A 12,780-nucleotide genomic window follows, 5' to 3' on the forward strand; every position below is an offset into this window, starting at 1 on the left:
TGTGCAGCAACGCTCCCCATCCAACCTGACAGAGCTTGACAGGACCTGCAGAGAAGAACGGGAGAAACTCCACAAATACAGGTGTGCCAAGCTTGTAGCGTCATACCCAAGAAGACTCGAGGCTGTAATCTCTGCCAAAGGTGCTTCAACAAAGTACTAAGTAAAGGGTCTTGTGATATTTTACATTTTTAATACATTTGCCAAAATGTTTTTTTTTGTTTTGTTTTGCTTTGTCATTATTGGGTTTTTGTGTGTAGAATCACAAGGGGAAAAAAATAATTTAATACATTTTAGTATAAGGCTGTAACATAACAAAACATGGACAAGTCAAGGGGTCTGAAAACTTCCTGAAGGCACTGTAAATATACATATCTGTAACACTAAACAGATAGGACCAACTATGTGCAGAGCAGTAGCTGTTGATCATCCTCTCTGTGACCTGACATCACTAACACAGAGTGACATACGGTAGGGTATATCTCCACCAGAGATATAAAATCAAAAGCATGGCTCAGTTACATTGTCCACATCCACTCTGATGCAACAAACAACTCATGAATATATGTGAACAAGTAATCAGAACCAAATTCAATATTTTCGAATGTTCCTTTCCAACAGGTCATTTTATCCTTCTTTGTCCTTATCAGGGACCAGTCTGCCCGCTCTCTCTCCCTCATTCTCTCTCTCTCGCTCTCTCTCTCTCTCCCGCTCTATCCCTCTAGCTCCTTCTCTCTCTCTCTCTCTCTCTCTCTCTCTCTCTCTCTCTCTCTCTCTCTCTCTCCTTCTCCTTCTCCCTCTCTCTCCTTCACTCTCTCTCTCTCTCTCTCTCTCGCTCTCTCTCTCTCTCTCTGCATCACTGGACTAATTGAGTAGCTAAACAAACTAATTCATCACTGGCGTTCGCTGAAGACGGACAGGTCTGGAGAGGTGATGTTCATCAAACTACCCCATTTTGTTTTTTAATCCCTGCAGCAATTTATTTGCTAAATATGCACATTTCTCCCCCTGAAATCTTTTTTTCCACGGCCAAGGTTAACCGTACACATGCTCATTCACTATTTATGATTTTGCATAGAGGATACAATATTTTTTTTCTCCACCCCCTCTCTCTCTCTCTCATCTTCTCTCGGATTCAGAGTATCCCAGTGCATTAATCAAAAATAATGAATAAAATGATCCGTCTGACAATGCTCATAGCCTCCCAGGTTACTGGAGAATAGCTGACCAACTTTATTAATCAACACTCCTTGATTAATTGTTACAAAGTGTCATCCATAAATGTCCCTTCATTTTAATAGTACTTTGCTCAACACTAACAATATCCCCTGTGAATTCAGATTTATTGAGGCCTTGGCGATTGGAGAGAGAAGGGTGGTATGTTTCTGGGGGAGTATGCGGGAGCACATATATTCATCCCAATACACCTGCCGTTTGAGAGTAGGCTTTGGAAGAAGTGAAAACATTCCCTAACACTTATGGGTTGAATGTGAAGCCCCCACAACAGTAGTTTTGAGAGTGGGCCTGAAGGCAGTTTGTAGCCAGCGCCTGGCTGTGTACCATCTTCTGGACCCTGTCCACAATTCAGCAGAGAAGGTGAGGCGTCGGAGTAAACCATTAAGGGTGACAGTTTCACTTTTCTCCCCCTAATTACTTGTTCCTGCCCATGTGGCATTTCTTAGAAAAATTTGTTGAATAATGACCGGCATTAAAATGGAGGCTCTTAAGAATTTATATGCACTGCTTAATTTATCATGTACTTTCTTTATCTCCTCTCCAGATTTATATCCAAAGTGTCGCTGGCCCCCTCTGCCTTATGACAGCGCCGTCACTTTCTTAAGGGCACAGCATGTACATCAGTGACAAATCCTCTCAGACACATCGGCGGTCCTTCAACTTGCGTCTGCGTGTGGACCGTGTATGTTTTCTGTTTGTGAAGCAGACACCACACGAAGGCAGAGAGCTTGAGGAGTGTTTTACCTGCTCACTGTGCCACCCCCCAATCCCCCGGCCTCCCCGTACTCAGTTTGGTAGCGGATGGATGTACCTCTTCCTGTCTTGCTGCTCTTTGCTATTCAACACCTATCATCATGTCTGTATGGATTCCTCATTAGAAGACAACAGCCTCAGCTCACTGGGAACCTTTTTGACCAATGTGTCCAAATGACAGTGTCCAAGAGTGTCGTGACAGCATCATTTGTCATGTGAAATTCATGTCATACATTCACACCGAAGCAATAGTGACCAGCACTTCAGCAATGAGTGCTGGTGCGTTGTTCTCCAAAGCATGAAACCTTTCAAACAACCTTTGCGGCCTCTGCTGGTTTTGTTTGTAAGAGTGATTAACAGCAACAGCCTCTGGCAGAAAGAGTCTTTATGAGCTGGGTGACTCTTCTGCGTCTGACCATAACCAGACACTTGATCCTGCAAATCCATCAGCGCATGTAGAATAAAACACGGCTCGCTTTCCCAGACACGCTGTCTGACTTTTGATGAATGCCAATAAGAACACAAGCATTCCCAGGTGAGGAATCTGCCCTTCCTGCGACTTAAGAAGGAGTATGGTTCTGTAATGGGCCCAGGACATCAAGCTGTGTTACAAATGTAGATATGTATGAAGATTTCAATCTGATATTAGCTGTGTGTGTGTGTGTGTGTGTGAGGGGGCGGTATGTGTGTGTCTGTTTCACGGCGTGCCCTCTTTCTTTGCCTTATTAAAATATGCACACTTTTTAGTCTCACATTAGAATGATTTATGTAACATATCAACCCAAGCGTTCTAAGAGCCACCTACAGCCTCCCCTTCGTTGCTGTTGTTTTTTTACTATTTCCTCTCGGTAATTTACTACCCCCTCTCCAGAGCATACTTTCTTACGGCTGATTCTTTCAAGGGCATTTGTGTGGGTCTACCCCGGTTGCTCCAAATGTAATATCTACCATCACGTACAGAAATCACTGAGTTACGGTACCGCTGATGAAACACAGGAGACCACGGCCGGTAAGGTCTATGGTAAATTAGTTCATTAGGCTAGCGTTGATGACCGACATCTGGTGGTACTGGGACACCTATAATACCATTAAACTATGCTGGTGGTATGTCAGTCATGAAGGCATGCGTAGTAAAGTAGAGAGACATCTAGGTGGAAACACTGTCAGCTCCAATGTGGAAGACAGCTTCTATGTCTAATCTATGTCTCTTCCTATTTATAAAGAGTAAAGGTACCCCTCCACTAAAACCAAATATAGTCCAGTTATCGTACTGCCCCGTCCCATTAAAATATGACAACAGTGAATACATTACCAGGGGTGCCAAGTTAAATACTCCGATCCCTGACCTAATGAAATTACAGGTTCCCCCTGTTGCGACTGCGTTCCTCTAGGCCTACCAGTATTTCTATGGTAATTATATGCAAATAATGGAATAGACGACAGACGTTTAACCCCAAAGTACGAGGACGGAACAGAATTAATCAGATTTGACTTTTCCCCACACTCGTTAATGGTGGATTTTAAATACCCGGTTTGGTGTTCTCCATGTTTGAATTGTGTGTTCTCTTTATCCTCAGGCAAGTATGCTCAAAAGTGATGGGTTGTCTAGGAACACCCTGTGCCACCGACACACATTTTGCCACACCCTGCTCCTCTGTCCTCTCACTCTTCTCTGTTGTGCCTCTCATGGCCTTGGGTGGCAGTACCATGATGACAATGTGACACATTAAAAGGAGTGATGGCATGGCACTGTGTCACTAGGAGCCACTCAGCCCATCTGTTCTAGTCCTACCATACTGTCAATCTTCCGTGCTATTTTCGGGAGAATTTACAAGCCACAATGAAGCAGTTGCTCTAGCATCCACCACACAACCCATTCATGACACATGCACTGTTTCAATATGGAGAAAAAAAGGATGCGTACTGTAGTACAGGTGTTCTGACTGCTGCCGGCTGTGACAACACACACACACATCCACACACCCTCCCTCCTTCCCTCCTTTGATACTATGTATCAATCAAGGACGACAGCTTTTAAATGTGAAGCTCTGACATGATAGGAGATGCATGCCAGGGGGCTTTCCTTCATAACAACAAGCAGAGCCCCGTAACGGGGCCAATCAGCTGTGGGGGATGACTGTGCAGACAGGTTTGATGGCAGGCACTCCCCCCTCCCCGTCCCCACACCTCCATCTCTCTCTCTGATAACTATCACTGTCAGATGGAGACAGAGCCCAATGTATGACAATTTGTTCATTATCATAGTGAATAGATTTTCACAGGCTCTTCAACAAGACCTCGCAGCTCGATGAATATCAAGCAGGCCTCTTTTTTGTCCTAGGGGCCAAATTTGGGAAATAACATCCCTTCCTCTCTCTTGCTCTCTTCCCTCAAGTAAAAACGATGACACCTCAAGTAGCTATCAGTTAGTCTAGTGTGTGTGAGTGCATGTGCGTGCGTGTGCATGTGTGAGTGTGTAAGAGAGGCCGCAAGAGAGGAAGAGAGACTGAGAGAGTGAAAGAGTGGAGGAAGTATGTGCAAGGCCAAAGAGAGAGACAGGCGTGAACACAAGCAAATATTCTTTGAGAATTCATTAGCCCACCTTCCCTGCTTTTTGGTTCAACAAAATGATGAGTGAGCTTCACACCACACACACAGCAGTGAAGCAGAGGGTAGGGCGTAAGGGGTGATGTTTCCGTCATGGCAGGGGAAGGGAAGTGGGTCTGCTAGGAGCTGTCCATCTGCTGAAGCGTGCTCAGTTGACCAGAGCTCTGTGTAATTAAAAGCCCTATTAGTCCTGTAGACTGAACTGAAGTTAACCCCAAATCACAGTGTAGGGGCATGGATCCCGCATCAAGACCTGGCAACCCAACACCCTTCTCAGCGCGGCACGAGCCTCCTCACCTACGAAGCCCAGCCTATAGCTCTCCTCAAAAAAGAGCGGGTAAGCCAGGAATCAAAGATATGTTAAGGAGGTGCAGAGGGCCAGATAACTGAATAGGGGTAGAAAATAATTAGATAGTGTCAGACAGTGTGTTCATTACTGTTCATTACTCCTCCTGCTGTTTTTTCTCTCTGTCTCTTATTTATTCCGTATTATTTTGAAGGATCATATTCGATACAGCTCATGTGCTGGAGTCCAATGGTCCTTTTGAGCAGGTTTTTGGAGAAGATAATTTATTAAAATGACTTTTTACTCATTTTGTTTAATGTATGCACTTTAACAATTAATAACCCAAGCGCGGGAGATTTTCACTAAAGGCCATTAATTTGTATAAATCTGCCGCCACTGACAGAGGAGATTTTTTATACTGATCAGGAGAAAGTGAAATTATTCTCTCGCCTCAGGTTAAATATGACTTTCCTCAGGAATGCTGCTGGTCTCTACGCCTGCTTTCTGACCTTGTCATTGATCGTAGCGATCTGCCCCCAAGTCTGCTGCTGCAGGGGGAAAATGTTATTTTCTGTTTGTTTCATTCCTTCACTTTTCTGGTGCTATCAGAAAGGCAAGCAGAGCAGACGTGAAGACTCAAGGCCTTTTAAATAGCTCTGCTTTGTATCCCTACCAACCTCCCTGTCTGGCTGCCCCGGCCTAGCAGTGCATATGTGGACAGTCTGTTGTTGCTAGCAGTTTAATTGCAGAAAGTGTGCATGTGTGTGTGTGTGAGTGTGTGTGTGTGTCTGACTGTGAGTGAGTGTGTGTGTGCTTGTTCTTATTATTATTTTTGTCCAAAGCTGCCCATTAAGTGAACACACATAACACTACCTAATGGCCTCCATGTCGGTCTGTAGCCTAAGTGCTCTGCTCCCGTTTAAATAGTTGATCCCAACAACACAACAGACCTTTTCTCTTCCCAGCGGCATGGATGTGGTGGCCAGATCATTGCCTGGTGGTCTTCATTCATGACCATGTCTTCCTTTGAACATTTCTAAAATAAAAATCCTAATTGGGTGTGACCGTGTTTATTTGAAACATTTACCGCTCGTCTAAAAGCTGTCCCAGTCTAGATGTTTATTTCCAGACTTTTAATTATATAGGGTGGAGTTGTTCTAGAACTACCTGTAGGTCATCTTATAGACCTATTTCTGAATTACATCTATAATACACCAACGGAAGATTGACCCAGGAACCAACTCCTAATGTTGAAGATTGCTTATCAGAACTATCACGTACTCAAAACAAATACATGAACTCCTCCTAGTATGGAAATTATGCGCTGGGCTCAATTAATTCATGAATGCATTGATTCCAAATGTATTCCTCAAATTGAATTTTCCTTGTCCTCTCTCTTTCTCTCCTTTTTCTCTGGCCCATTCCTTCCTCCGTCTTTCCGGTGGTACTTTTACGTTCAGAGACTGAGAGCATGTCTTCATTAGCTGCATTAACATTCACAGGCGGTAGTAAATTCTGACAGTGAAAAGGTCCCCGTAACCTTTAGTTGTGCAGAAATTTACTTCCCAAGAAAATTACAGCTGGCACTGTCTTAATTAATGGTGGCTTTCTTTTCTGAAAATCCAGGGCTTGTGAGCTGGAAAAAAATCAAATAAAAAATAAAAGGGAGGAAGAGGGAAATGAGGAAGAGTGGGAGAAAATACTAAATGGCTGGTTACAAGAACGGGCCTTGAGATTGAAAATAGCGATAAAAAAAAGTAGCACATACAGATTTCGCAATATTGCTCTGTTTGTTGCAGTGTGGGGGATTGTGCTGCAGCGAGTAGATTAGGATCTACTCTCTCTCTTCCCCCCTCTCTCTTTTTGTCTTCCAAAGTGATATAAAAATGGGAGCTTTGGTGAAAACTAATACATATTTTATCCCTGGCTATCTCCTGGGTGCATATTGTTTACCTGGGTTCAGTGAGGGAACACAGAATCCATCTTCACACGGACTACTGCTGCCACACTGATCAGGTCACAAACAAATCAGAATAATACCAACACACAGCAACCTAAAACAGCACAGGAAGGGAAAGAACGAGGCAGGCCGGACCTACTCAGGATGACTGAAGGGGGCCCACAGGAGGTCTGCTTAAAGAGGATTTTGTATGCTGAGATTCTGTTTCCATGGCTGGCTGTGACCCTTAGGGCTTGATCATTAAACATCACCAGAGGGAGAATTTCTCCCCGGTCTTTTGTTTTATCCTCAGACGCTAATTAGGGTTGTGACTCACAGCAGCGTTGATAGACAAATGTCAGAAGGCTCTCATGTCGGTTCATAATTGACGAAATGAAAGCCGGGGGGGAGACTGAGAGTGGTAGACAGCTCAGCTCACACGAATGGGTCTCCATCTGAAAAAAAAAAAAAATGAACAATGTATAACAGAAAATGGGTGAGAGGATCTTTGTGTCTTTAACTCTATTGACCAACATTACAGGTGGGCCTGTGAGTGTGATCAGTTGAAGAAATGCACCAGAATAACAAGACAAGAAAGTATGAAAAAAAACGAAACTCCTACCCAGATAACTTCATGTTTAAATAAAAGTGGTTGTTGTACTGAGAATGTGCGCCACCCAAACAGCCACGGGTTAATCTTGGTAATTATTTTTTTAACACTAGAGATTTTGGCAAACTAACGACAGGTATTTCGGGCTTTTATATTTGAACAAACGGTCAGCTGCCTGCAGACAGAGCTGTGTGGTTGTTTTGCATTGTGTGACACCTTCATTAAAATCGGACCATTAAGCCACACATTTCCACATTGCCTGATTTCAAAGCCCCGGCAACATTATTCGGCCATCTAAAATGATGTGCGTGCCGCATGTCACAGACGGTTTTAAATAACCTCACAAATTGTGCAATCAAATAACTTTAGCGCATTTACAAAGACCTCTCTCCCCTCATCGTTTTGGTGACTTCAAGCGACTTGCAAAACATGACTATTACTTCAGCGGCACAATAAGGTATACCAATTATGTCAACTAATCAAAACTATTAGGAGATAGGGGGTATCTAAATTTATTTCTCATGTCAAGCCTGGAGTCAGCTTATTAAAATAGTTCTCTAATGAGCATCTCCCTGCCAGTGTGTCTCTGCCTCTTCTCTCCTCTGGCACCATTCACTAACCTCAGAACCTTCGACGGCACTGTGGAGGCGAGCTTTCATAAAGAACTCAATGTCACTCGGTCAGTGGCACAGTTGCCACAGTCTCTCTACGTTTGTCAACGTGTCTCCGAGATCCACGTAACAGCACGTAGGTCATTTATGAGCGAAAGTCAAAGGAAGAACACACATCAGTCGTACATCTGTAGGAGCGCTCGTGAACATTTCTACTGTAAACTGGGATTCTTTGTTAAGGGCTTTGTAACGAGTGGCAACACAAATAGATTTAATGTGATTTGATAAATAATATCATTTTACTGAGCTGTGACATAAATTCACTCAGGCTATCGAAAAAAAGAGAACCAATTATAACAACGTCTTTCAATTCTATCTCTTGTTTCCCTTTGTTTATTCAGAGCAGGACTATTTGGAATAGCTCATACACCCTTTCCCCTGCCTCCGTCCCCAGGACCGGGGTGTGTGAGCCTCCATGTTCCCCCTGTGATGATAAACGGCTGCTGATTCCATGATTCCAATTTGTAATTTTCTGAGCGCAGAGGTAGGACTTGGACAATTGATCAAATTGAGCAGCAACTTGAGCACCCCTCTTTCTCTCCCTCCCTCGTCCTTATTCCCTCCCCAAATACCCTCTTTAAATATTTAACTAGATTTATGAATGGTCACCGTCTCCCATCTATTTATACCTCTTATATTGACAGGAAATACATTCATGGGCATGCAGGAAGAGGAATTACATTTGGGTTTCCTGGAGTGAAACCACAGGTTTGATGGAGTGCAGATGGCGTACTGTAGATGACTGCCAATCAGAACAGGAGTAAAGTTCAGGCACTCTTGTCTTCATGTACTCCATCTTAGTTAAATGAACCCAGTCTAGGTGATGATGTAGTGTATTGTAGTTCATGAATTGAAGGTCATACATTATTTCAAATAATAATCGTAACCAAAATATAATGTTTTTCTTTCATAACATCTGCTAGGATGTGACTCAACCATAGTGCCATTTGTGAAAAAAACATTGTAGCACTTCTTTTTTTCTTTAGTTGTGATGTGTTGATTTGTATAGGCTCTGTTAGAACTATGTATTCATACATGTTAATTGAGTGAGGAGTCATCTGTTGATCGTGCATCCCCCTCTCAGAAAGCAGTGAGGTCAGCAGAATGCAGTGCCCCCGGGGATCAGATCTGACACAGTCTCAGCGTTCATCAGCAGCAGACACTAGGCTTAGCACCAGCCAGAGACACTGCAGAGTCGCCACCGTACTAACCTCGGCTCTCTCAGGGGATGAGGCCCTTCGATCTGATTATTTGGGAAGGACAAAGTGCTTTTGTTGATGAAGAGCCACGCTGAAATCTGGGAGTTGAGAAATCAATGGGTTCCACGGGGCCCTGGAGCATTGATCACGGTGCACATTGACAATCCATGCCTTGGTTAGCTATGCAAGTGAATGAGGCAAAATTAGCCACTTGTGAAAGTTTTTATGCCATCTTGTTTTTTCCCTCGTCCTGTATGATTTGTATTGACAGGCCTGGCTCAGACATGATTAATAATCTCCCGCTCTAAAGTTTGAGCTCCTGGCTGTGTGTCTGCTAGACAGAAAAGAGACAAACAAAGTTTTCTGCCTCAGCCCCTGAGCTTGATACATGCCTTGCGAACATCTCCGTTTTTTAATTCCCTGTTTGGACCCTGTGTGTGTTGGGAAAAAAATAGGTATTTCTGATAGTTTGCTGCAGAATCAATCGCTGGGCTCAGAGACACTCAAATCACTCAAATGAGGGTCTCTCATTATAGGGGGACGTTGTTTGTCCAGGAAGCCTTTTCCTAGCACCTTGTTAGAGATGTCCAATCCCCGTAATTGGATTCGTCTGTGTGAGTGGAGCCGGCATTGACAGACGCCTTCGACTGAGAGCCGCATAAATGACAAATGTTCCCCTCGTTTTAAAGCTGACCGTTTAAAGGCATGACATCTCGTTATTATCCCGGAGACGGGGTTTGAAGGCTTTGGCGATCACACTGTTTAAATCCTGTCTACCTTCCTCGAGCAGTGAGTGAGAATTCATTCTATTAGGGGATGTTGGTGATGGGTAGCGTAGCACACAGCTGGTTTCTATTTTAATTGAGAACATCTTCACCCATGTTAACACGAAAAACAAAACTTCAAACATTTTACAGGCACACTTACGGAATGTCCTCTGTAATTCATTTTCAGATATGAAAACATCTGCTGAAAGACTCATCAGTTCAACACCAACATTCCAAACACAGGTGACTGCTTTCCTGTTCCTCATGTTGTTATTGTTTTATGAAACGAGTCGTGGTTTTGATTAACATAGCTGACAGATTTGCTTAGATCTGACGTAGTTGGATATGGTCTCGTAACACATGAGTCATGGCATCTGCATTGCATTTTGAATTAGATTCCTGTACAAGACAAAGTTTGCGCGTGCGTGCTTGCGTAGGTGCGTGTTTGTTCATGTTGGTGTGAGGTCAATAACTAAAGTGACAGGAGGTCAAACACAACATAGGTTCTGCTGTAGGAGAGTTATGTACAGTGGGGCAAAAAAGTATTTAGTCAGCCACCAATTATGCAAGTTCTCCCACTTAAAAAGATGAGAGAGGCCTGTAATTTTCATCATAGGTACACTTCAACTATGACAGACAAAATGAGAAGAAAAAAAATCCAGAAAGTCACATTGTAGGATTTTTAATGAATTTATTTGCAAATTATGGTGGAAAATAAGTATTTGGTCAATAACAAAAGTTTATCTCAATACTTTGTTATATACCCTTTGTTGGCAATGACAGAGGTCAAACGTTTTCTGTAAGTCTTCACAAGGTTTTCACACACTGTTGGTGGTATTTTGGCCCATTCCTCCATGCAAATCTCCTCTAGAGCAGTGATGTTTTGGGGCTGTTGCTGGGCAACACGGACTTTCAACTCCCTCCAAAGATTTTCTATGGGTTTGAGATCTGGAGATCTGGCTAGGCCACTCCAGGACCTTGAAATACTTCTTACGAAGCCACTCCTTCATTGCCCGGGTGGTGTGTTTGGGATCATTGTCATGCTGAAAGACCCAGCCACGTTTCATCTTTAATGCCCTTGCTGATGGAAGGAGATTTTCACCCAAAACCTCACGATACATGGCCCCATTCATTCTTTCCTTTACACAGATCAGTCGTCCTGGTCCCTTTGCAGAAAAACAGCCCCAAAGCATGATGTTTCCACCCCCATGCTTCACAGTAGGTACGGTGTTCTTTGGATGCAACTCAGCATTCTTTGTCCTCCAAACACGACAAGTTGAGTTTTTACCAAAAAGTTATATTTTGCTTTCATCTGACCATATGACATTCTCCCAATCTTCTTCTGGATCATCCAAATGCTCTCTAGCAAACTTCAGACGGGCCTGGACATGTACTGGCTTAAGTAGGGGGACAAGTCTGGCACTGCAGGATTTGAGTCCCTGGCGGCGTAGTGTGTTACTGATGGTAGGCTTTGTTACTTTGGTCCCAGCTCTCTGCAGGTCATTCACTAGGTCCCCCGTGTGGTTCTGGGATTTTTGCTCACTGTTCTTGTGATCATTTTGACCCAACTGGGTGAGATCTTGCGTGGAGCCCCAGATCGAGGGAGATTATCAGTGGTCTTGTATGTCTTCCATTTCCTAATAATTGCTCCCACAGTTGATTTCTTCAAACCAAGCTGCTTACCTATTGCAGATTCAGTCTTCCCAGCCTGGTGCAGGTCTACAATTTTGTTTCTGGTGTCCTTTGACAGCTCTTTGGTCTTGGCCATAGTGGAGTTTGGAGTGTGACTGCTTGAGGCTGTGGACAGGTGTCTTTTATACTGATAACAAGTTCAAACAGGTGCCATTAATACAGGTGTGTATTAACGAGTGGAGGACAGAGGAGCCTCTCAAAGAAGTTACAGGTCTGTGAGAGCCAGAAATCTTGCTTGTTTGTAGGTGACCAAATACTTATTTTCCACCATAATTTGCAAATAAATTAATTAAAAATCCTACAATGTGATTTTCTGGATTTTTTTTCTCATTTTGTCTGTCAATGTTGAAGTGTACCTATGATGAAAATTACAGGCCTCTCTCATCTTTTTAAGTGGGAGAACTTGCACAATTGGTGGCTAACTAAATACTAATTTTGCCACACTGTATGTACCAGGGCAGTGCTGGCCAGAACACAGTTACCGAAGGGGTGACTTTAATTCACTGATGTGTGGAGTAGGATGGGTGAGCAGGCACTAAAACCCAGACATTTCCATGGGGTGGATTTATTGGGTGGGAACCTGCTCATTTCCTGACATCGTTAGCTGATTAGGTGGTTGATGGCAGAGTAGAACCTTGCAGCTTGAGTGACCACGAGGAGTCAGCCAGCTCACAGCCAAAATAACGTGTTGTTTTTCCCTCAATGGGAAAATGGGAATACGTAATAACTAGTAAAAAAAAGTTACTATCACACAGGAGTTTACAATCTGTTGAAGGTTTGTTTGCAAACTGCTATTTTTGGATGAAAATAGCAATGTGTGAAATCTCCTCAAAATTCCACAACAATTCTGAACATCACGGGTTCTAGTTTAACAAAACCAGTGATGTGGTAAATCTCAGTGCTGGTGGCAGCGCTACAGGTTCGGGAGTGTGTCAGTAATATTTGTTCTATTTTCACAACCAGAGCTGGACAAAAATAATGTCCAGTATAAATAAAAAACTGTTGTCTGTTTTGCTGCTCATT

General features: G+C 43.3%; 1 long non-coding RNA gene across 1 annotated transcript in view; it reads left to right on the forward strand.

Moving 5' to 3' along the window:
• Positions 1 to 10,610, forward strand: part of LOC121847839 — a 49,753-nt gene extending 39,143 nt beyond the window's left edge. Inside the window, exon 3 of the long non-coding RNA XR_006084707.1 lies at positions 10,253 to 10,610. This is a non-coding gene — a long non-coding RNA (uncharacterized LOC121847839). The remainder of the gene's footprint in view (positions 1 to 10,252) is intronic.
• The last annotated feature ends 2,170 nt before the right edge of the window (positions 10,611 to 12,780 follow it).

The sequence above is a fragment of the Oncorhynchus tshawytscha genome, linkage group LG12, assembly GCF_018296145.1.
Source record: "Oncorhynchus tshawytscha isolate Ot180627B linkage group LG12, Otsh_v2.0, whole genome shotgun sequence".
Lineage (NCBI taxonomy): Eukaryota > Metazoa > Chordata > Actinopteri > Salmoniformes > Salmonidae > Oncorhynchus > Oncorhynchus tshawytscha.